Here is a 26,095-nt window from a genome sequence, read left to right on the forward strand (position 1 = left end):
AAACCAATATATAAATCCCGATACTAACAATATGCATGCCAGTATGTAGGCGTGGTTTACAAATATTGCAATGGCAATGAATTTGAGAGGATGAAAACATTTAGAAGGCAATGAAGAACATCCGATGGCAAATATTACGATAGCCGACAAATACGGTTGGGTTGCCAATATAGAACAGAGAGTCAATAGGAATATATTGCCGCATAGAAGACGACGCCAAAGATGATGACTGGGCCCCACAAGCGCGAGCCTGGAAGAGAAGGAAGTTGCAGCGCAAGACTCGTCCAGGTTGATTTATTAAACCCGTCCTATCTTTGGGTCTTCCTTGGCGTTCAATCGAGACGTGACACTGGTGGAGCGCGCTGGGGTATGCATAAGACTCCTTCCGGCAGTCCACAGCGAATCCCAGACATCGACACGCCTGTACATCGCGCTAGCCTCCACCTTCTAGGCCTAGCCCCGGAGTACAACTATCTGCCAAGCGACTCTTCAAACGACCAAGTCCATCAGGTCTCCCAAGCCATGGCACATCCCAACCCTACGCCGGTGACTCTTCAGAACACCAAGGTGCCAGAGTGCTTTCGCGGGGAAGCGTTTGAAGATGTCGAGGACTGGCTTGACCAGTTTGAGCGAGTGGCCAAGATTAATCAGTGGAGCGAAGATCACAAGCTTTGCAATGTTTATTTTGCCCTTCAGGACAATGCTAGAACGTGGTTTGAAAACCACGAGGCCAGCTTATCCATATGGAACGACTTCCGCCGCCAGCTTGTAGACACCTTTGCGAGAACTGATCGACGCGACAATGCGCTGCGCCTGCTTGAAGTGCGTGTCGAAGCCGAATGAGAGCGTGGCTATGTTTGCGGAAGACATGGCTCGCCTTTTTCGCCGTGCCGACCCTGATATGAGTGAGCCAAAGAAGTTACGGCATCTCATGCACGGTGTCAAAGAACAGGCGTTTGCCGGCTTAGTACGCAACCCACCTAAAACCGTGAGTGAGTTCATTAAGGACGCTACGGCTATAGAGCGAGCCCTCCAAGATCGGTGCCGCCAGTACAACCGACCAGCCAGCTGTGCCCCGACGACTGCGGCGGCACTGACTGCAACAGATCAGACCACTCTTCGAGACATGATTAGAGAAATTGTCCTTGAGGAGTTGCAGCGAATTTCGGTTACGAAAGCTCAGTCGTCAGAGGACCTCGTGCAGGCTGTAAGGAATGAAATTCGGTGCTCCCTAACACCGTCTGCCCAGTGCAACGAGTTTCATCCAGTCGACAACGCGGCAGTCATTTCCGAACCACCATACCGCGTTCCACAACCGGTCAACTACACGGCCAACATTCCTGCACCTTATCACGAGCCGCAATCTGAGAGCTACGCCGCGGTCCTACGTCGCCCGCCTCCAGACCACGCCTCATCGAGCGCACCAAGCCGTCAGGAGACGCGATTCTTCCAGGGGCCTCAGTGGGCGCCTTCCAGGTGCTCTCAACTACGCCGAACGGACAGGTGGCGCCGTTATGACAGCCGGCCACTCTGTTTCTACTGCGGACAACCTGGCCACGTATATCGGTACTGCCGTTACCGCGAAGAGGGGCAGGCCTTTCCGTCTGCTTCTGCTCGCCGCTGCTTCGACGCTGACACTGCCCAAACTGAGGACGGCCTTCCGGTCAGCAGGGAAACCGAATCCCCGGGCTTCCGCCGCCGCTCCTCCCCATCGCCACAGCGTTATTCTCCGCCGATGCGTCGTGGCAATGCTGACGTTGGCGGACGGCGGTCCCCTAGCCCTCACCGGGGAAACTAACAGCCGCAACCTCGCGAGGGGAGGTTGCAACCAGTCGAAAAATGCCAAACCCCTCACCACCGCCGCAACCGCCGACAACCTGTGCTTCTGACGCCGCTGTTAACATTAACATTGACATCGCCGCACTACCGCCGAAAATGCCGCCTACATTACTCCCGAAAATGCCGCACCAGATGAGCAGCCCCGACGACGAAGCTGATACCGCTGACCTTGCCGCACTTCCGCCGAAAATGCCGAAAGAGACGAGCAACCCAGATAACGTTGTTAGCGCTGACCTCGCCGTTTCCATTGATGGGCTGGAGGTACATGCTTTGGTGGATACCGGGGCGGATTTTTCAATTATTAGCCAGAAACTGGCTGACACGCTGCGCAAAGTAAAAACCGAATGGACTGGGCCAGTAATAAGAAGTGCTGGGGGCCAGCTACTGGCACCAACAGGGAAGTGCACTGCCCGGATAGGAATAGGAAACGCGGTGTTTGTTGGCAGCTTCGTTATTCTCCCTGACTGTTGCAAAGATCTCATCTTGGGCATGGACTTTCTGCGTCTTCATGGGGCTGTAATCAGCATTCGTGACAGCGTCGTTGCCTTCACCAACAATCATGAAGACCTTGGTTGTGCGGAAGTACCACTGATGCCCTTACGCGTCGCCAGTGAGACAGTGACATTACCTCCGCGATCATGCTCTCTTGTTGAAGTGAAGTGGGACATGGCGCATACCGGCGATGGTATCGCCGAAAGGGCAGTCGCCCTGGTACTAAGCCGAGGTGTTTCTATAGCTCGAGGGCTAGTCAACTTGACCAATGGACAGACCGAAGTGCTGCTGACAAACTTCAGCGACGAGCGTCAGCAAATTCCGAAAGGCACAACTGTGGCCTTTTTCGACAGCATCCCAAATGCGCAGCACTGCTTCTCACTGCAACAGGAAGGATCAATGTGCAAGACGCCCGTAACCATCGTCGATGTGAGTCCAAATTTGTCTTCTTCAGAACGGGACCGTCTTTTGGATCTCATAGATCAATTTCGAGACTGCTTTGCTTCCGAATCGCGGATCGGCCAAACGCCTTTGACAAAACATCGAATCATCACGGATGACTCGATTCGCCCGATTCGACAAAATCCTTACCGTGTAGCTCCGAAAGAACGTGCAGCCAATCAGCGCCAGGTGGCCGAAATGCTTAGAGACGACGTTATCCAGCCGTCACAGAGCCCCTGGGCTTCCCCCGTGGTACTTGTTAAAAAGAAGGACGGCAGCTTACGATTTTGCATAGATTACCGCAAGCTCAACCAAGTAACTAAAAAAGACGTGTATCCTCTTCCTCGCATCGACGATTCCCTTGATCGCCTACGAAATGCACGTTACTTCTCATCAATGGACTTGAAAAGTGGATATTGGCAGATAGAAGTAGACGAGAGAGATCGGGAGAAGACAGCATTCGTCACTCCCGATGGATTGTACGAGTTTAAGGTCCTTCCGTTCGGTTTATGCTCAGCACCAGCAACATTTCAGAGGTTGATGGATACTGTGCTCTCGGGACTTAAGTGGCAAACATGCCTGGTGTATCTTGACGACGTGATTGTGTTTTCGGCCACATTTGAAGAGCATCTACGCCGTCTGCCAGCTGTATTTCAGGCCATACGATCTGCGGGCCTCACACTAAAACCCGAGAAGTGCCACTTCGGATACGAGGAGCTGCAATTCTTAGGCCACGTCGTTAGCCAAGAAGGTGTCCGGCCTGATCCTGAAAAGCTCTCTGCAGTCGCCAAGTTCCCGACACCTACGGACAAAAAGACATTGCGGCGTTTCCTGGGTCTTTGCGCCTATTACCGCCGGTTTATTGCTGGTTTCTCACGAATTGCCTGGCCATTAACTTCGCTGACGCGTGACAATGCTGTCTTTCACTGGGGTGAAGAACAGGAACAAGCGTTTAATGAGCTGCGGAGACGTTTACAGACACCACCTGTCCTGGCGCACTTTGACGAATCTAAAGGACCCTTCAGGGAGACTCGCGCGTTGGAGCCTTCGATTACAAGAATTCGACATGGCAGTTATTTACAAATCTGGAAAAAAGCACGCGGATGCTGACTGCCTTTCGCGAGCGCCGGTCGAACCTTTCACTATGACCGATGAAGACACTGCGTTTTTAGGTGTCATAGATGACGCAACGCTTTCCCAACAGCAGCGAGAAGACCAGGAATTGCTCCCTCTTATTGATTTCTTGGAAAAACGAACTACCGTAGTGCCTAAGATTTTCACCCGAGTAATCTCTTCATTCTTTATTCGCAACAACGTGCTTTACAAAAAGAACTTCCGCCCTGGGGGAAACAGTCATCTACTCGTCGTCCCATCTGTTCTCCGCAGTGAAGTTCTGCAAGCGTGTCACGACGAGCCAACCGCCGGTCACCTAGGCTACACCCGCACGTTGGCTAGAGTCCAGCACGGATACTACTGGCCAAAACTGCCTGCGACAGTGAAACACTATGTACGTACGTGCATAGACTGCCAGCGCCGTAAGTCACCCCCTGTAAAACCAGCTGGCCTACTCCATCCTCTTCAAGTGCCAACAACACCTTTTAAGCAAATCGGCATGGACCTCCTGGGACCATTTCCGACGTCGACAGCCGGAAATAAATGGATAATTGTCGCCACCGATTATCTAACCCGCTACGCGGAGACCAAGGCTCTGCCAAGGGGTACCGCCGCCGAAGCAGCTCGGTTCTTCGTGGAGAACATTGTCCTGAGGCATGGCGCTCCGGCGCTCATTATAACTGACCGAGGAACTGCATTTACGGCCGAACTTTTGGAGACCGTTCTCCGCCTCAGTGGTACCAGTCACCGTAAAACTACAGCCTATCACCCCCAAACCAATGGGTTGACGGAACGCCTCAATAAAACCATTGCAGACATGCTTTGCATGTACGTTGACGTGAACCACAAGAATTGGGACGAAATTCTTCCCTACGTCACGTTCGCCTACAATACGGCACGCCAAGACACCACTCGTATGACACCATTCAGCCTCCTTCACGGGCGACCAGTAACAACTATGCTGGATGCAATGTTGCTCCCGAATGCCGACACCGACGATCTCGATCAGGACGCCGAGGAAATGGCTCAGCGTGCAGAGGAAGCCCGCCAACTAGCGCGTGTGCGGATCAAGAATCAGCAAGAGCATGATGCACGACGCTACAATCATAGACGCCGACATGTCATGTACGAACCTGGCGACAAAGTGTGGGTCTGGACGCCTATTCGCCGCCGTGGACTCTCCGAAAAACTATTGCGGCGATATTTCGGGCCATATGTTGTTCAGCGACGTTTAACCGACGTCACTTATGAGGTGGTGCCAGACGGGGTGTCGACCTCAAAGCGACGCCAGCAATAAGCCGACGTCGTCCACGTTGTACGCATGAAGCCGTACAACTCGGACTGACCTTGACCCCCTACTCCCTTTTATGCTCATCGGGACGATGCTTCCTGAGGAGGGGGGCAAATGCCGCATAGAAGACGACGCCAAAGATGATGACTGGGCCCCACAAGCGCGAGCCTGGAAGAGAAGGAAGTTGGAGCGCAAGACTCGTCCAGGTTGATTTATTAAACCCGTCCTATCTTTGGGTCCTCCTTGGCGTTCAATCGAGACGTGACAATATGTAAATATCAAATTGAAACAGGAAAACCAGCATCGTAGGTATGCCGACTTTTTCAATGGCTAAATATAGGTCCTACATCTGTGTTTAGTCCGGTTATATATTGGCTCGGGTTGCATTTGGGTCGAATGCCAATAAAGGTACGACATTTGTGGCAATTTTTCCAATGCTAAGCCGGTATTGGTCCGATGCTGTTGTGCTACTTGGGAATGACCGAGCCAAGCATATCTGGTGGCCTTCATGTCAAAACCCCTTTATTTTGGACACCACCTCTGACAGGGTAGGTTTTTATGCTTCAAGTAAAAAAAAAATGGCAACATTTACTCTATCCTCGAGGCAGGCCTAAAGCCTATAACGCTTCATAATTAAAAAAGCTGCACATATCGGACTGTATTTTTAAGTACAAATTAGTGTACGCGATGATGTTCCTCCTTCTTTTTTTTTTCTTTTTTGCTTCCTGAGGCAGTCGCTGCTGCTCCACTACAAGTTTTCTGTCATCCTTGGTGTTCTCGTTTTGCTTACCGGCGTCCGGCTCATCGCATCGCAATTATGAGAGCAGCAATTGAAAATGCCCCTATTTTGTAACCGATTGCAGCCTTCCACGCAGTGTCTGGCTCCCCCCCCCCCAAAAAAAAAAAAAAAAAAAAAAGATGAACGGTTTCTTCATTCACCGCCTCACATTTTACGCAGTCTTTTCTTTTATTCTTCTTCCTTTCACTCTTGGACTGTGCATCATATATGGTGCGACTCGTTTCAAATGGTATGGCTTCGAGCATCATCATCATGTTCATATCTGCAAAAGCGGTTCGCGTGGTGCGGCTGCCTCGGAGAGCACGACAACACACTGCTCCACTGTACTTCAGTGAAGTGTATGTGTTCTGGCCACTTGCAGCGAAGCTTGTCGCACTTATCCAAATTCTTGCAGTCACTGTATATAGCTAGTGTTCACATTTAACCTCACAAGCAGTCCGCACCATTTCGTTTCAGAACTTTGCCTTGACAACCTCTTCTATGTGAGCTCGCTGCTCGCTTGCTCCCGCTGCTCAGCGCGTGGGCGTCATAGAGAGAGACAGGGAGAGAAAGACTTTATTTAAGAGTTTGTGCGAAAACGATGGTTGATTATTAGCCTAGTGAACTGGAAATTGACGTTTGACGGTATGCGCCAAAAGTAATTTCAATCAGTCAACAGAGAGAACATTAAGCGCACTTGTCTCTTGCTCGTCCAAGTCCTTGCTTTGTTTTAACTTGCGCAGAATGAACTAGATCGTCCTCTTCAACGTGCGCATATTATGCTGCACGCCCGAAGATGAGAGGGAGCAAGAGAGCCAAGGATGCAAATTCCGTGTGGGGGAATAAGTGAAATGAAGATATGCTATCAGCAACAAAAAAACGGAAACCTTCTTGTTTAAATAAAAAACGAAAACTCCGGAAAACACCTTTTTCTGCCGCCCCGCAACTGCACCTTTGCTTTCATCCTGGAGGCCATCAGTCCCCTTTCAGTTTCTGACTCTTTGCGGATAAAGCGTTCAGGTTTTAGTCAGCGAGATGTCTGTCCTCTCTTCACTGTTGCGTTTCAGCGCGCTGCTTTTCTCCACTTTGACACATCTCAAACGAGAGCCTCATTTTCTCCGGAGTGGCCCTGCTGTCTTGTGCCGCCTTTCATGCCACGTATCCGCCAATCCTGTAGTTGGCGTGGCCTGCAAGGCCGATGGCCTTTTTCCCCATTTCAGCTGCCCTTTCTAGGCAAACATGTTATACGCGGCGAGGGGTGCAGTGATGGGTGCTTACACTGCCGCCGCGTCACGTGCTCTGCTCGCCACTGTCCCGAACTCCCGATGGGTTATGGATATTTTGAACAGTGTTGCCGCACAGTTTTCGGCAGCAGAAGCTAGACGAGCACTTCGATGAGTTTCCCTAGCACTCTGCGCAAATGTCGCAAATACCATTTAGCAAAGACTCGCGGCGACAAGCCGCGTTCGGTGGGCTGAGGGCCGCGAAAGCTTTGTCGTTCGTCGCTGTCGCTCAAGTTCTGTTTTTTTTTTTTGAAATTTTCGCGTGTCGCCTAGAAGCAGCTCTCGAGGCAGCTAATCGCAGAAGGCTTCAGGGTACTCCGTTCTGACTTTTTTTTTTCTTTGCGAGCGAAGTCTTTTAAGTCCGGTTTGAGCGTAGAACCTGGAGACGCTCACTTCGTCTGATCCGTGCATATATGAGCGCATCGAGAAAGTTCAGTAAAAGCCTGATCGGATTCTAAGGGGGAAAACAAAAAGGCTAGTGTGGATAGGTATTATCATTGCTTGCAGTGCAGATTTAGCCTGCATGCAGTGTAGTAGCTCGCCGCTGCGCTGTGACTTTATATGTTTTTTAACGCGATGCGTTACAAGAAATTTCATCGTACTTCATAAATGGGAACTGTACTCCCCTTGACCGAACGACGAGGCGGCGTTAACAGAGCAACGCTGAATATGCGCCTCTCTGTCGCCGAGTCCCGTCGCTCCGTGCGGTGTGCACCAGCGGCAGCGACAGCCATCGTCGTCGCCCAACTCAGCGCCGGGGTTTGTCGCCTCATGTGGTTACCGCTTTAAAGCCGTGTGAGTGAGGTCGAAATGCAGCGATGTACCAATCTGCACTTAGCGTTAATTTCATTCGCATCGATCGGGGTACTTTGTGCATCGTTGTGGTCAGGAGTGTAATTTCCTTGTGGGGGTGTTAGGCGCTGCCTGCATGTTTTCTGCGCTTGCTAGCATGCTAGCTTTGATTCATAGAAATGCACACAAGCGCGCTGCCCCGCCCCAATACTGAGCTTGTAAGCCGCTGCGAACCAATAAATAGAAGAGATTCCACCGGCCTCGGCCACCCTCAGGCTTTTCCTTTTCCCAGCCTTGCATATATTGACTCTTGTCCCGAATTAGTTATCCATTTTCTTTTTGTTGGATAATGAATTCTGCTTCCCCAACTGGGAGTGTTTCTCCGGACAACTGATCGAGTCACATTTCGTTCCGTTTCTGCAGCCGAGCGTGCAAATGTTCGACGATCATACCTGAACCAATTAGGTCACAATTTGTCAACATGTCATTCTTTCTTTCGTCGGAAAGGAAGTTTTTCACGGTGCAGTCATAAGGCCCAATGTGAGGAAAGGATTAAAGTTGAAAGTTGGGGTGCGGGAAACTCTCATACGATGAGCTTGTTATAAAGGTTTCTGCATTTGTTTTGTCATTTGTAGTCGACACAGTCGTGTAACAAAAACGAGGGATCATATTCACTGTCCCTACGTTCCGCTACCACTCGTTCGCACGGCGTACAAACACACATTGCTGGCGTCACAGCGTAGCAAAGCCCCATGCTGAGTTCGAGGCGGAAGCACAGAGAGGGTCTGCGCTCCGTGGACCGAAAATACGTGGCGTCGACAACACATTTTTTTACGCATTTGTTTACGGGTGTGCATATACACTAGCCGACAGGATATTATTTATGATGGCCTCTACCAGCGGGACACTTCGAGCTCTGACAGCAGTGCCCTTGGAGAAGTTGGTGTAGAGGTGACTTATTTACAACACATGCATCTTGCTCGTAAACTGGGCAGCAAGAACTGTGTGGCTTGTCTTAAGTATATTTATTTATTGTTCCCATTATGTCAGCGCTGCCATTTCTGTCAGGCGCATATCGGTGAAAGCAATAAAATTCAAGTCCTGTGTTAACTCATTTCATAAGCTGAAATATGACATATATGAGATTTCTCATGGATTCAGAGGATGTTATCAAGAGGTGTAAATTTAAACGAAACTTCTCCATTTCCACTGTCCTGACATGTACGTCACGCATCCCGGATGGTATGTGGACTGTTAGCACGTTAAAAATGTCATGTGACATTTTGGTATATGCATCGAAGCACGTATTTCTGATGTAGGAAATCTTTCATATGTCGTACCATGGACTGCATATTTCCTTGTATTTGTGACAGAATCTGAGACAGAATCTGACCTAAAACAGAAATGAGACAGAATCTGACCTAAAACAGAAGGTCCTGACTGAAATCTTCTCTGAAACGCTTGATGTCCATTGCTGTTCTGTGGGAAGAATTCATCGTTTAGGAAAAAGCAGTGACAACAGGCCTGTAGTAATATTTTTTCAAGACTATAACGAAAAACAGGCAGTCCTTAAAAACGCATACAAGCTCAAAGGAAAGAATGTGTCCATTCAAAACGACTATTCGAAAGAAACTCTTAGGAAACGAAAACTTTTATGGGAGAGTGCCAAAGCAGAAAGGGATAAAAAAATGAAAGTTAAATTGGTGAGTGATAAATTGGTCGTGGCGGGCCAAATGTTTTCATGGGATGACATCACAAGCACAAGGGTGAAACTGCCATCGCAACGTACACGACAGAATGACTGACACAGTGAGCAGATAAAAAAAGAATTCAGACTTCTAAACATAAATGCGCGCAGCATTGTCAATAAAAGCGAACAGCTTGAATCTTTTCTTCTTGGTTACAATCCGCATGTTGTTGTCATCACGGAGACGTGGCTACGCGAGGAAATAGAAAATAAAGACATTTTCCCACCATCTTATCAAGTATTTCGCCGTGACAGATTATCAAGAGGTGGGGGAGTGACGGTCGTTAAAAACAATATTCAGACGTCTTTTACTCGACAAATCGATGATCACGAAAGCATCTCGCTTAAGCTACTTTTTCGGGGCCGTTCCATCCTTCTAGTCGCGGTTTACCGTGCTCCAGATTCTCCTCTTAAGTTCGTATGCGATTTGTCGGAACACATGTCATCCTTCAAACAAAATAACATATTTCTTGTTGGTGATTTTAACTTACCCGGTATCAATTGGGATCTAGCTTCTGCTGTCTCACGTCACTGCGCACATTCTGGCCATTTGTTTGATATCATGCTGTGTAACAATTTAAAACAAATAGTAGGACAAGCTACACGTATTCATGGTTCATCTAATTCCGTTCTTGACTTGATTTTTGTAAGCCGTTCTCTTGAAACATTTACTGTTTCGATCCATCAAGGATTGTCTGATCATAAGATGGTGTATTTTACTTGCGATTTTGTTGCTGATAAACTTGCCGGACAGTCGAAAACCGTACTTGTAAAATATTTCTCGCGTGCCAGGGATGAGAGCGTGCTAGATTATTTAGATCTGTGTCTTAGCAGCTTTGAAGGAAGTGACCCGTCTGTTCTGTGGTCTAAATTTAAACACATGGCCACACATTGTATCAATCAATTTATCCCATCAAGAATAAAGAGAACTGGCAAATCTAATCCCTGGATTACGCGGGATATCTTGCATCAAAAAAGAAGACTCAAACGCTTAAGAAGAGCACGTGTTCCCCGCAGCACCATCGAAAGGAAGCAGGTTTCTTTGACTAAAGCAGTAGCAGCGGCTAAGCGCCATTACTTTCAAACTATTTTGCCAAAGTTTATACATAATGCCTCTCAGAAATTCTGGAATTTTCTCAGCAAACAGAAGAAATCCTTACCTTCGATGAGGCACAAGGGGGCGCTGCTCAGCAACAAGACAGATATTGCTGAAAAGTTTAATTTACATTTTCACAGTGTGTTTTCCACACCTGCAGATAATTTTGTAACTTCTGTTTCTTGTTCACAACCCATACATGATCTTGTGTCTCAACCTGGTGTGTTTGCAATGTTGTTGAAGCTTAAAACAAAAGCGAGTCCTGGCCCTGATAATTTACCTAATTCTTTTTTACATCGTTATGCTGAAATGATTTCTCACTTTCTTACGATCATTTTTCGAGCTTCTCTCTTGTCTTCAAGTCTGCCTTCTGACTGGAGGGTTGCCCGTGTAGTACCCATACATAAGAAAGGTGATGCCGCATTGTTTAATAATTATCGCCCCATATCGTTGACCTCTTCATGCTTTGCAAACTTCTTGAACATATTAGAGCTAATTACATAAAAACCTTTCTTGAAGACAACACCATGTTATCGCCATTCCAGCATGGATTTCGGAAAGGCTTTTCCACAGTCACCCAGCTTACATCTGTCATTCACGATTTTGCTCAGGTTCTTGACCATTCCGGCCAAGTAGACGTGATATTTCTAGATTTTAAGAAAGCCTTTGATTTAGTTCCGCACATTAAACTTATCCATAAACTAGAAACAATTGGTCTCCCTTCATTTATTATTAACTGGGTTTCAGCTTATTTATCCGACCGATTTCAATATGTCAGTATCGATGGTCACTGTTCCAGCCAACTTCCAGTAACCTCCGGTGTCCCGCAAGGCTGTTCGGTTTATATTTTCTAAATATCGCAGCACTGACTCACCATCTACCCTAATGCTTAAACATAACATACAGTCCCTTGAATCTCGGCGCAGAATACACAGCCTAAAATTCCTCTTTCTACTAAAAAATAATAAATTATCAATGGCTCCTGATTTGTATCCTAAACCGGCATCGTCTAGGGCAACAAGAAATACGCACACCGAATCACTAACACCTTACTTTGCCAGAACTAACATATTCAAATTTTCTTTTTTCCCGCGCACCATAACTGAATGGAATAACCTGCCATTATCATCCCTTCAGGACTTTGATTCCTTAGAAAAGGCGGTGCATTGATTTGCTGTCTTGCTTGTACTCGTGTATATTTTATGTTCATGTTTTTGCACTTTATGCTTTTCTGTTTTCTTTTGGAATTATTGCCCCTCCTGCCAGGACCCTTCACTGGGTCTGCAGTATGAATAAATAAATAAAATAATAAATAAATATTTGCTACCAAACCGCTTTTTACATCTTTCATCGTTAGTGTTCAAGTAAGGTGGAATGCTTTATTTTGTCATTTTATGTGCTCTATACCTGAAAGTAAATGCGTAGCTCTTTTTCTTCTTATGCTCTATAGCTGAAAGAAAAGGGTGGTTTTTGATTAATACCTTCCTGTGAGCGAGTCGGTGAAGCATCGTGCAGAACAGGAGCGCAAAAAACTAGGACCCAAGGAATACCTGTTTTTCTGTGTGTTCCTTGTGTCCTGGTTTTTTGCGCTCCTGTTCTGCACGTTGTTCCTTTTCTTCTTATCTTACGCAATGGTTGTTCTTCCTTTCTTCTTTCTTTACCGGAGTACTGCGCCGCTAAAAGTCTTGCAGGAAAGACAGGAGACTCTTGACCAGCACTGGATATATAGGTTTTATATATACAGGCGACTCTTCACAACAAGTACATACACGACAGCATGGTGTCTCACCGGCTGCCCCGTGAACCCACTCCATGGCTACTCGAGAGCTCGATCCGCGTGCTTGGCTCCGGCATCGCGCTCCCCGCGCTCTCTCACCAAGTGAAGAAAAAAAAAAGTTGAATCATTCCAAAGCCGCGAGCAGGAAGCGGCGGCCTCGGCGACGGACTCCCAGCAAAGCCACCTTTTGCTCCCAGCCGAAACAGGAACCGCGACATCACCTCGAGACAGGCAAGATGCCGTTGCGTTCTACTAGCATATGGGCGAGCAGACAGCGGCCATTTAGGATGCCTCGATGCCTTTCGCCTCCGCATCCTACCGGGCATTGTCTGTACTGCGCCATGCCTCGGGGTTGCGGTCCTGTTGAGGAAGGGACGCCTTCGTTAACTACAAGCGAGCCCTCCTCAAGCTTAAAGGGAAGCTGCACCGGTTTTAGAATTTGAAGCGCTTCAGAGGGTCGAATCTGCAGGGTTTGTATGTTAAGTATACGAAATATTTTGGCTTTAGCTTTTGAAATAGTGACGTAATCATCGATTAAAGTTGCTACCGTGTTCAGGCTTCTCCGCAGTGCACAGCGCGGGAGGGGGGATGTCAGTAGCAGACGACAGGAGTACGACAGGTGGTAGTGACGTCAAGGACGGCATCTACCTCTCTTCCGCTTCTATTGCCCGAGCAGGCCGTGCATCGCCTGTCGCTTGCAGGCTACGCAGTGCAACCTTTTTCTTGTCTCGCGCTTGTTTTCTTCTTGCGAACGTTACCGCAAGCTTTTTCAGTGCATCTTGCACCGTTCTTCACGAAAAGAACGACCATGCCGTGGTACTGCGCAGCCTATGGCTGCACGAACACTGGCGGCCGAGAGGATGTCGCGTTTCATAAATTCCCAAAGGAGCGCAAGCTATCGGTGCAGTGGGTTTCCACGGTCAAGAGGAAGGATTTCAAGCCTACGAAATCGTCGGTGATCTGCTCAGATCATTTTCACGACAGTGACTATCACCAAAGCTTGTCGTTGATGCGATCTTTTGGGATACCGATCAAATCTGCGCGATTGAAAACCGGTGCTGTGCCTTCTGTCTTCGCGCACAACAGCACCTCTCCGCCGCCAAGAGCTGCTTTCGCAAAAAGAAGAAAACTCGAGGTAAGAGGTCCAATACATCATATTGCTCTTCTGTTCTGTTTACATTTTTGTTCTGTGGGGCAGATGGGTGGCCGGGCAGACGAAGGCACAGGTGAAAGTAATACCCCCCTTACATGGGCGTTTTCAACGGCAGTTCAGTTGGCGGTCAGTTGAACTGAACTGCAGTTAGCGATGTTACACGGCAGCGCCAACTGTAGTTGAAATCTGAACTGCAGTTCAGTTCAACTGAGGTCGGGGGTCGCCGTTGAATTGGTCAACTGACAAGATGGCGGTCAGCGGACGGGGCTGCATCGGCCGAGTTGGCAACATGGATTGTCTTGGCTTTGTGAGCCACGGCAAGTAAAAATTCGGAGCCAAGAAAACAAGGAAAATAAAAGCATAAATACATCAAAAAGCCTTAAACAAATGCATAAAATGTAAAAATAAACAATTCAAGAGCTTATTTTGCATTGTTAGTAGGTTTGGCGCATGGTCACGTGACCAAGGTAGTGGTTTGTTTACCCACGTGCGTTGAATATCCCGCGGGAATTCAATAGCGCAATCACACAGTGGCAGGCTGACATGGAAGCGGCAGCGAACGGTGCGACAGCGGCCGCGGCGGCGCAGAGGCGCTTCGTTTGGACTGAAGAAATGACCAGAGTGCTAATTAATCTGTGGGAGGATTATCTTCCGCAGCTTAGAGGCCAAAGGCACAACGCGCCAGTTTATGCTGAAATGACCGCCACGTTTAATGCATTGCTAGGCAGTACAGAGGTGCGCGTGACGGTGAAACAGGTCCGACAGAAGTTGGAAAATTTAAACAACTCTACAGGTAAGTGGCTGGGTGTTGATAATTATTTAATAGAAGTTTTACTGCCTAAAGCACTGTTTTCACGACTTGCAGACCCAAGAAAAAGCGCAGCGACATTGTTTACTTTGTAGCACGTGCAGTCATTGTCATTTGACTGTGCGCCTGCGATTTTTTAGCCTTGCATAAATAATCTTCAGAGTACTTTTTTTCTGTAGCGAAAGTGAAACTTTATTAGATAGAACATATTTCGCACAATACATAAATATACAGACAAGACGCAAAAGTAATAACGCAGGTGAAACGCATAAAAAAATCAGCACTTCAACAAATACATCTTCAAGTTATTCTTAAATGTGGGGTGTGGGGAAGGAAAGCCACAACAAAGAGAAGTGCCAGGTAGAATCAGAGGGATTGTTAAGATGGCTTTTCAAAAAGTAGAGTACATCCAAAATGTGGAAAACATAGGTAGAGTGACACTAGAGAAACAGATGAATTTGCCAGTGTTACAAATTCCTGGTTCTGTGTTCACATTGATATCTGGAATGCTTTTTGTATCAGTGAGTGACTGTTCATTTTAATTTTTTTCTCAATTACTACATTGTTTGCCTTGAATGGGAACAAATTGTGTTGCTGCATTTACAAGGCAATAGCTGTTGTTGACGCTTCTCTTATTTACAGAAAGCACAGCAGATGTGCTACTGGCTCTGCGGCCATCCAATGGCCATATTTTCATAGCCTGCATAGATTTTTAGGATCATTGCCTTGCAATGACAGGAGCCTCCTGGAGGAAAGTTACGAGGTGTGTGCGAGTTGCAATGCTTTCACTCAAGTCATTATTGTAAAGTGATTTTGAATCAAATGAACCTTAATACTACAAAAGTGCTCACTGAAGTAAGAGTAAAACTTAGTTTTTGTACATGTTCACTTGTTTGTAGTAAATATTTGAATAATGCATACTTGTATTCTTTTGTATTACTTAACACTATGCTGCTGTTCTTGCTTATATTGTTTTGCTATGATACTTGTCGTTCTGTCTACGGTCACTTCTGTGTGGGTATTCTATAATTTAAGCATACATTTTTTTTCTCCCTTTCCTCTCGAGTTATATTTGTTAGAACATACTGTAGTTTTACTTTTTACATTTGATGTTACCGCTGCTGCCTTTCATACCTCCTTCTAACTAGTTCAGGAGATTCCAGCAGAGTATTTTTCACTATGGGAACTCCTTTTGTACTTATTTATTATGTATGTAATATCATGTGTGCACTACAAATTGGAAACAGCAAAAAAAAAAAAAAAAGAGAGAGAGAGAGCAGACTGATATATTGCATGGTTCAGTCTTGTGGGCTTTCTGTTTAATATCATATTATGTATGGCAGTACCATGAAGAGAGAAATTTGTCTGCAAATTATTTAATCGTTCACCATGTAGTAAATATAGCAGAGTGCAAAAGAAGTATTAGATGCGAATGATGTATTGAAAAAGGTACAGGTCTCTGCAAGTGCCATTTTTAGGCTATGAAACAAGTTAACATAAATGGCAATATAAAGCACATACAAGCAAGTTCACTTTGGTTGATTATGAAACCATTCTCTTCTTTTAGTTGGAGGTGGTCACGGAGATGGCAGCCGGCGCACAGGTGTTGGCCTCAGCACCAAATGATGAAGACTCAACTGCGCTGGGCCTGGGCGACCTGCCCGGCGATACAGCTGGCCCATCGTATACTGCATCACAAAGTGGGAGCCCGGCTGAAATGGAAAACAGGCGACCCGGCACCGGAGGGTTCGGCGCAACACAGCAACACTGGACAGGATGATGAATGCCTACGAGGCCGAAACTGAAAGAGCAGCCCAGTTCTCGCAGCAGGAGCTGAGAATTGCCAGAAGGGCAAATCGCCTCCAGAAGGAGGCCAATGATATTCAACGTGAGCTCGTAAAAGTTATATCGCGTTACTGTGAAAGGAACAACAAATAAAATGTAAAGGCTTGAACATGTCTTCTTTGTGCACCCAAACGTACACACTTTTTCAGCAGATATATGTGACTCTCATGCTGTTACAATGCTGCCACATAAAGCCAAGGCTGTTGGCAAAAAGGCCTGCAATCACCCCTCATTACTGAAATTTTGTTTGGTCTTAACAGATTACAAAAGCAGCAGTGAAACTTACACATTCGTGGTGTGGAGGTGCCTCGCCAAAGCACGCCGCACTCTTTCTGCAGACAAACTTGTTGCACTGCTGGAGCAGACAGGTTGAGGAAGTCGATGCCCACCTTCTTCAGCCCAGTGGGAGTCGCATTCATCTCTCATCTGTTCACAAATGTTATGAATAGTGCAGCATGTTCGCACAATGCGATTGGCATTACCAATGTCGCATTCAAGACCTTTCAAGATCCTGAATCGCGCCTTCAATCTCCCGAAGGCGTTTTCTACCACTCTCCTTGCTTTTGAGAGGGAGTAGTTGAATGTGCTCACAACCTCATCCCCAGTGTGCCGATGGGGATATGGCTTCATGAGATGGGGCTCGAGGGGGAAGGCTTGGTCACATAGCAAAACTGCACTAATACTCTCTCCCTCAATCAACTTTTGCGACACAGAGAAAAAACCTGTGCTTGCTAGATGAGGCAGCACTGTGCGTTTGTACACTTCGGAATCGTGGTTTCTGCCAGGTGATCCTACGTTTGTGTACATAAACCTGTACGTGTGGTCAACCACTGCGAGCAATATAATGCTACACCACCCCTTATAGTTAAAATAATCTTGTGCGTTTTCTTTCGGGGGTGACACTTTGATGTGACATCCATTGAGAGCACCGAAGCCTTGCGGAAAACCAGTCACGGCTGAAAATTGCCGCACATGTTCGTCGATGCCATCTCTTGAGGGCATCTTCACTACTATTGGCTCCAGTTCGTCCACAACAATGTCACAGAACTCGCGAAAGATAATATTCACCGATGCGCGGCTCACTCCAAACAAGTTCGCTATTGATCTTTCCTCTCCGGAACTTGCGAGTCTGTAGAGAGACAACGCAACCCGTTTGTCCAGTGGGATGGCTCTCCTCATGTTCGTGTCTATGCGCTGAAGCCGTCCACATGAGCTCAGGATATAGGCGAACGTCTCCCGCGTAACCCGAATGTTCGCTTTGAAGTCTTGGTCAGACAGCATTGGTACTGTGGTGTCGTACCAGGACGGAGGTCGAGGTAGTGTCCACAGTCGTGGCTCCTTCGTGCACATTCTTAATGCGCACATCATGAGAAAGCGGCATCGCTTCTCCGCCGCTTGCCTCTTCTTTCTGATTGCGGATCGCTTTATATTTAAAACATGTAACTCGCTTCTTTTGGCAGAAAGCAAAGCATGCTTTTGAGCAAGAATAAGGCATAGCTCATCACGCTGATTTCCCAAACGGCTCAAAGACATACCGATGTTTGCACGAGTCACTGAGCAAAAAGGCTCTTCGAAAAAGCGCACCGCTGCAATCAAACACTAAATGGCAAGTGGACCGGAATAGATTGCGGGAAGGCACTGTAACATTAGCTTGCGGCGAACACCCAGCCACGATACACCATGCAAAACGACAAAGAAGCAGCGCCAGAAAGTGGCTCTAGCCGATCCTCGTCGGATAGTCTTGGCTAAAACTTTACCATCATTATGGCAAAATTGCGATCACAGCGCGAAATACACAAAAAAATTGTAAATATACATGCGAACAGACAACTATTTGAAGAAAAAACATGTATATGCTGTTTCGTGCTTCGTAACTTGAACCGGGAGAACGCGAAAGACCGTGCTAGCCGCGCGCGTCGGAGGGCGCGTTATATATCTCTCTCAAGGTGATCCTGTATTCTTTTTCCCTCTCTACTCGTCCACGGCACTTAGGGCGCTCCTTTTAGCTCCTTTTTGTTTGTGCAATCGGGGCTTGTAGTGACTCGTATTTCTCGTGCAAGGCCCGCTCCACTGGCTTGCTCGGCCGCCAGGCTCGCCGGATTTCAGTGCACTAATGTTTTACTTTTCTTTTGAAATTGAGTTGGCTGTCACAGGGCTAACTACATGCATCATTTTTTTTTACCTGCGCCTTCACCTGCCCGACACTCCTTCGCCTCACGGTGCATTTGGTGGCATGCTCGGCGTACAGACGGGAGCGCGCCTATCTATATGCGCTGGAGAGGAATTGACGGTGTGCTCCGGGATGATTAGAATGAAGGCTAGTGCATATACTATATGGGAGACTCGGCGTTCGTGGCTTTTTTGTTTCATATGCACGCTACAGCGCTTGAGCGCAAGAATTTGTTGTGAAAACCATTATGTGCTTCAAATGTCAGTCGCGCGACAGCCAGCCAGCCTGCCTAATTCATGAAAGTGCATTGCCGGCTGGCACACTTATGTTCTAATTTGTTTATTTATTCATTACACTGCGTTCTTGTTTCCATGATCTTGGCAAGGTGGATAGAGAAGTAAAAAAAAAAGCAGCGGTATATAACTGTAGGTGCATGAGGTCACTCGCTATGAGCAAATGCAAGCATCAGATAAAATGTGACACAGCACAAAAGGACAACCATGAGACAATACAGAAATACAGTAAGGTGTCACAGTAAAAATATTGGGCAAGAGCTGTTGAAATTTTGGCACAGTGAACTTAATTTCTAAACGATTGCAGCAGGTGTGCTCAGCCAATGGCCACAACGCTGCAGTGTGTGAGCATATTGGCTAATCATGATTAGGCTATCGGTGCGATGCGGAAAGAGTCATCACACTGCTGAATCGACGAACGGAAAGGCAGCCCTTATTTGCTCATGAAAAGTTTTGTTCAGAAAAACGAGCAGTTTTGGACCTCTATACGTTTTGCACTTGGCGATCTGATTCTGCTTGCACATGCCAAGCATGAACTTTTTTAAATGGAAGTCAGGAACCTATGTCATAAAGGAGAACGCACATCCTAAACTCGCCTCTGCTTTGTTAAATTAAGTTTCTTATGTCATGTTTATATCTTATGGCCATTTTTTTATTTTCAGGTTCTTGGAGAGCTCCTGGGAAATTCGGAATGCCCAGCAGGCTCACAACCTTCGTCGGACTTGGCACTGCCGTCTTCAAGTGAGCCGCCTTCAAATGAGCTGCCTTCGAGTGAGCAGCCTTCGGCAGAGCCACCCTCAGATATGCCGCCTTCGGATATCGCAAATTCACATCAGCCTCATTTGCACCTGCCGCATCTGGATATGCCACATCCACATATCATAGCAGCTGAGCAAGCATATATCAACTGCTTTGAGTCGGTAGATAAATGCTGTCAAGTGGTGGTGCGTCCAGCAACAGCTTGTCAAGGTTCACAGACCGAAAAAGATACAACTATGCTGTCGAAGAGCCTGCAGACAAGACCTCGGATGACTTCTACTGGTATTTTTCTCTAGTTTCGCAGCAAATTATTGTTCACCCCCCCCCCCCCCACACACACACACACACATCCAAGGTGAAGTGTGGTTTCTAGTAACCCAGATGCACTCACGATTCCAATTAACGTGTATTACATAGGTTAAGCAGAGAAAGAGTGTGAGTGCATTGTGGCTGTGGTGTATCCGAATGAAAAGGAAACACTTTTTCAGGTTTTGAAGTTGCTCTGAGTGCAGACCACATACAAAATGCTTGTTCCAGGTATCCAGGTTGGGAGCAGCATGTTGGCTACCACTGCACAGGTCAAGGTGGCCCCGGTTGATTTTGAGGAGGACACTGTGGACAACTTCAGTGAAAATGAGGTTGATGACCAAGATGAAGACTACAGTCCTTCAACAGAGTTCAGGTATGTGTTATGACACTATGCTTGCTGCATCATACTTGGGTGTTTGTGATATCCGGTGACATTGCACAAGACAAATTAATTTATACAGTGAGTGTTTCATGTCTTTATTTTTCTGTTCATCACAAAATTTGTGCTACTTGTTTCAGCCATGACGACCGAGCTAATGTTTTAGATGCTCCCACTGAACCCGAAGAAAGCACAGTCTGCTTAGTTGAGGCGAAGAAGCTAAAAGTACTGTTTCACACCTGCCACACCTGCCTTGCAACATGCAACTGCACTTTAAAATGCACAGGCACATTGCTGGAGGTGTACGCAGAATGCCCAGCAGGCCATACATATTACTGGAGCAATCAAGAAGTCATCAACCAGCAGCCTGTCCTAAATGTGAAGCTTATTGCAGCTGTTTTATTTGCTGGTAACAACCCCACAGCTACATTGAAAATGCTGGCTTCAATTGGAATACAAGTGATTAGGCCAAGAACATTCTTCAAGCTTCAGCATGATTACCTCTGGCCTGCCATTGACACAGTAAGCTTTCTGAATTTAGTTTTTCATTCAGCCATTTATTGCAGATGAGATGCTTAGTGATGTAAAATTTCCTACAGGTTTGGAAAGAAGAGCAAAAACAGCTCTTGGAGGATGCCTCGGGCAGGGAAGTGAAGCTTGCCGGAGATAGGCGGGCCGATTCGCCCGGTTATAGCGCAAAGTTTGGAACATACACTTTGCTCGATTTAGAAAAGAACAAGGTCCTGCATTTCGAACTTGTCCTGGTTTGTTCTAAACATCCTTCTTGGTCTGAAAACTTGGTACTACCTACTAATATTTTATGAACAGTTTTACAGTAGCAAGAACTACTGAGGTTGCACCTTGGATGCTTGCTGCTTGGTCTAGTTTCATGTTAATTTGAAATTTTGAATTCTAAATATTGCAGTCCAATGAGGTTGGTGGCAGCTGCCATATGGAGCTGGAGGGGCTGAAACGTGGCCTCACATTTGTGGAGGAGCATGGATTGTCCATTGAAGTATTGGTGACGGACCGACACACCCAAGTAAAGGCATTTCTGAAAAGGGACAAGCCAAGCATAACCCACGAGTTTGATGTCTGGCATGTGGCAAAAGGTACTGCAAAGCAGATTTCTTGATCATAGTACCAACTTACATGTTGTATTTTGATGACTCTGTATTCACCTTTTTTTGTAAAACATGCTTCCAGGTGTGACAAAGAAGATAGTTGCTGCTGTAAAGCAGAGTGGCTGCAAGGAGCTTGGGTTTCGGGCTAAAGCAGTTGAAAACCACCTGTATTGGGCAGCGGCGTCAAGCCATGGATGCAAGGAGATGATTGTGCCCAAGTGGACATCACTGCTAAATCACTGTCCAGACGTTCATGTCCACGACTGTGCCCTCTTTCCTGTATGCCTGCATGGAGAAATTGAACCCCGGCAATGGCTCAAGGAAGGTATGTGGTACTTTAACTGGCAGATATTCGAGTTATTGTTGCCATTGTACTGCACACATAAGCAGTGCAACATCAGAATATTTTTTTAATTTTTCATCATTTCTTCACATGCACATTGCGCCAACCAACCATTTATAGTAATACATCTCATACATGAGGTGCATGCTGCGGGGTCTTAGTGGTTATGGTGCTTGACTTCTGAACCCAAGGAAGCAGGATCAAATCCTGGCTGTTGTGGCCACTTTTCGTTGAAGGTAAAAAGCAAGATGCCTATATGTTATGTGCTGTACGATCTCAGTGCATGTTAAAGAACCCCGTGTGGACGAAATTTCACAAGCCCTTCACTATGTCATCTCTTATAGCCTGAGTCACTTGGGACCAAACCATCATACCTGAGAGTTTAGTGCTAATGCAATTTGGTAGATGAAAAGAGAGCGGGAAGTACTTTCAGTATTTGCTTTTTATGTCCTAAAAGCTGAGGAGTGTAGGCAGTATTTTAATTTTATGAGGCCCCACACACTGGCTGAATACTTATTTGTGAAGTTTAATTTTGCAGTACATGAACATAGAATGCGTCTTTTCACATTTTCTTTGTTATGTTGTCTTTGTCACGTTCATGTTTGCCTCTCAGTCCACGAACCATACGCCTTGCACAGCTGACGTGCATGGTCCTAGACACACACATATGTGCCGATTCAAAGCAGTATTTACTGGAATAGTGCTGTAAATTGGTAGTTATCTTGAAAAGGCTTCAGTGCATTCAGTGAGCAGTAAACATGCAGTCTAAGGGCTGACGCAGCTTTATTGTATTGATTTTTTATCAGGCCTCAATGTTTCATTTCTAAAACAAGCTTGTGGCGATCACAATAAAGGCAACAATAGACTTGCAGCTGTCTCAGCAAGCAGTGATTACTAGAGCTCTCCTTATATTTTATGCAGAAGCCAACAGTAGGCAGTGTTTATTGCTGTTGTAATATGCAGTTTACTAATGGGGACACCGCTGAAGAGGCTCTGCTCACAGTCATCTAGCATGTCTTGTGGTTTGCACAAGTTAAGAAAAATTTCTGTTGTAATGCTCAGTGAATCAGTGGTGGTTGTTTCAACCAGTTTTGTCTGGGTCTTCGTCAGTATAAGCTCAATGTGCTTCCTGAATAGGCATTGTTAAAAGCAAACTTGTTTTTGCTTTGCATGAGTAATATTGCTCATGCATGATGCAGCACAATATGAGCACTTCAATGAAAAGGTTTAACCAGTAACTCACTGTAGAAGCAAAACAGACGGTGTGAACAGTAAATGACATTTGTCACAAAATTTAACATGCTTTTCAGGCATTGTCATGTTTGTCCTGATCAAGCTCAATTTCAGTGAACAGATTTGCTATGGGAAGCCACACTAGCAAAATTTCTTTTAAGGTGTTCTACAGTCATTTTCTGCAACTCTTGTTTTTTATGTCTTTGCTATAACTCGTACCTTCTGTTCTTTTAAACATGTTTCTGGGCATCCTTTTCAGAATCCAAGGCATTCATAACACTGAAAGCTATTGCAACCTCCAGATACTTGCTAGCAGACATGCCTAAGCTGTCAACAGGTCACCAGACGTATGGGCTTGAAACGTTTCATGGGCTGCTGCCCCACTTTGCTCCAAAGTTCTGCCAGTACTCTTACTTGGGCATGAAGGCAAGGTAAGCATGCTGCTTTCTGTATCCCACACGTAGGAAATTAAGAAACCATTATTAATGCGAATACATTACTTCGCTACGTTCACAGATTTCTGTTCGCAGACCGCGTCCGCAAAATCGTGTCCGCCGCAGTTGTGAGTAATTGAGAAGTGGTAGAGTTTAATGAGTGGTGTCAATTGATAGAGGGTGACGTAATGTTGTGTCTGAAAAAATAATTAGGCCAATAAGATAACTAGGTAAATAATTAGAGGAAAAACGTAAAAGTAAAGGCAAAAATTGTCTCATTAGCCAATGGCTTGGCACCACATTTGAATGTATCAAATACTAAAATAGTTATTAAACTCGGCATCCACTTGAGCAACAATTTAACCTGGTCGCAACAAGTTCGCCATATAACTAATTCAGCTAACCAAAATTTAGGGTACTTACGCTGTAACCTTGCCTTAGCACCCCATTCAATCAGTAAAAATATATGCGTGTTTTATGCTAAATCAAGAAAATGGCATCCACAACTCTCCATCGCACAGGTTCGCTGTAGGATGCAAACATATACCAATACACAACCTCAGCTGTGATCAGTTGCTTACTGGCGTGTAACCACAACTGATGGAATGCGTCGTTGCGCTGTACACTCCTTGCGCAGACCGACCCACATGCAGTGCCGCACGTCAGTGGGTCCTGTATTTCTGATACCCTCGTCAAAGGCAAAGAAAGAAAGAAAGAAATGAAAGATTTAGTCAGTCAATTAAGGTGATGTCAAGATGTATTAAATACTAAATCCTTAATTAAACCAGTCAATTAAGGTGACGTCAAGGATATGACGTCACGCAACCTGAAGTCGAGCCAGAAAAGGGCATAGGAAGGGATTGGCATGCTATTTGAAAATACCAAAACTAAAATGGGTAAACAAGAAGTAAATTATTATGACGCAGAGGTTGTGACGTCACGCAACCAGAAGTACAGCCGAAAAAGGGCATAGGGAGGGATTGGTGCACAATTTGAAAGTACCAAAGAGTAAAATGGGTGAACAAGAAGTGAATTAAGCAACCAGGAGCAACCAACAGCAGCATCCCTGCTTTCGCATTACTCCAATGCAGATTCTGCAGTGCTGTTTAATTTTTTTTATTCAATTCTATATGTAAAGCAAGGGTGGATGAAATGGCTACACATAGACAACCTCATATCTATTCTATTCTTATCTCATTCTGCTGCATATGCACAGTGATTAAATACTTGATAACCAAGCAAGCAACCATATCACCATTGCTTTTTTGCATTTGCATGTGCCAAGTTCATCATTTTTGCTGCCATGGCACCACATATTTCATGAAGTGTATGGGAAGTGGATGCTAGGCCACAGCCTCTTTTTGCAGGCCTTCCTGCTTTAGGTGCAACTTTAAACAAAACCAAGAGCTGGACTTGTATTGTTGCAAAGTAAGGGCTGCAGGTTTGGTGAAAAATAAGAATTCTTCCTTATGCAGTGGTACAGAGCAGCCACTTTGGGAGCCAGTCTGTAACTTTCAATGGCCTGGAGCCTTTACTTCATTTGAGTCACATAATCCAAATAAAAAACCCATTTTTAACCTTGACAGAGTCTAGCCGTATTTCGCAACAGCATGGTTTCTTAGCTTTACTATGTGACCAGTGCATGCACAAAAAAAAATCACCTATGCTCCTTCTGGTATCATCGGTTCCCCTCTTTTGGTAAGCACTGTTACTTTGCATGCTGTGTTCACATTGCTTAGTCTGTAGGATATTATGCTCATTACTAGCTAGTGCTGTTAAATCTACTATTCATACATTTCTCTAGTCCTGCTCATATTGCTGAAAATCCCGTGCAATTATTGGGAAACAAAAGCTTGTCACCTGTTGTCAGCTCATGCAGATTGGCAGTCTCTTATATTTGGTTCTTTTGTACTGCCCTGCATAGCACAAAAGGATTATGACATTGTGTATAACTGTACTGACCATATGTGACTTCCAGAACCCAGTTAGCAGCACTCCACTACAATGAAAATAGTGGAAGAAGCCAGGCATGTACACAGGATGGCAGAGAGGTGGAGCTTGAGGTACCTAAAGGCCACAGCAGGCAAAGCAACAGCTCGTCCTGTGAAGGAGCAGCCCACCCATGGTATGATTGAGTGTACTCTATTTGTTACTGAATTATCAATGCCATCTGAAATACTTTCGCAGGATACGTGAGTAGGCTGTTGAAAGTAGTCATGGCTGAGGTGGAGAAGAAACCACACACAAGAACGATCCTCTGTGTGAAAGAACCACCACCACTAAGCAGCCAGTACCCTATGGTGTCAAAGGATGAGGCTGTGCGGCAAAAGAAGACAAGATTCAGTCAGTTGTAATAGTTTGGTCGGCTGTGCATCATCCTGAAAGTTGTGCGAACAAGAGGCAAACATAACATCAACATCAACATTTAAATGCTGTTCATTCCAGTCACTGCATAGGATTTGGAATAGGTTTTACAGTATGGCTACAAGTGTGTTATGTTTTTTCCAGATGTGAAAGCCGTAGCATGGCCTAGGTTGGTTATGTCAGTAGTTTGGTTATAGGGTTCAGTGTTCTAAAGCAACTCAGGCTATGAGAA

General features: G+C 46.0%; 1 pseudogene; it reads left to right on the top strand.

Annotated features, from left to right (window-relative positions):
- Positions 1 to 16,386: 16,386 nt before the first annotated feature.
- On the top strand, positions 16,387 to 25,895 carry LOC146183678 (uncharacterized; annotated as a pseudogene).
- Positions 25,896 to 26,095: the final 200 nt, after the last annotated feature.

The sequence above is a fragment of the Amblyomma maculatum genome, chromosome 7, assembly GCF_055883805.1.
Source record: "Amblyomma maculatum isolate TAMU_Amacu chromosome 7, ASM5588380v1, whole genome shotgun sequence".
In the NCBI taxonomy this organism is placed as follows: Eukaryota; Metazoa; Arthropoda; class Arachnida; order Ixodida; family Ixodidae; genus Amblyomma; species Amblyomma maculatum.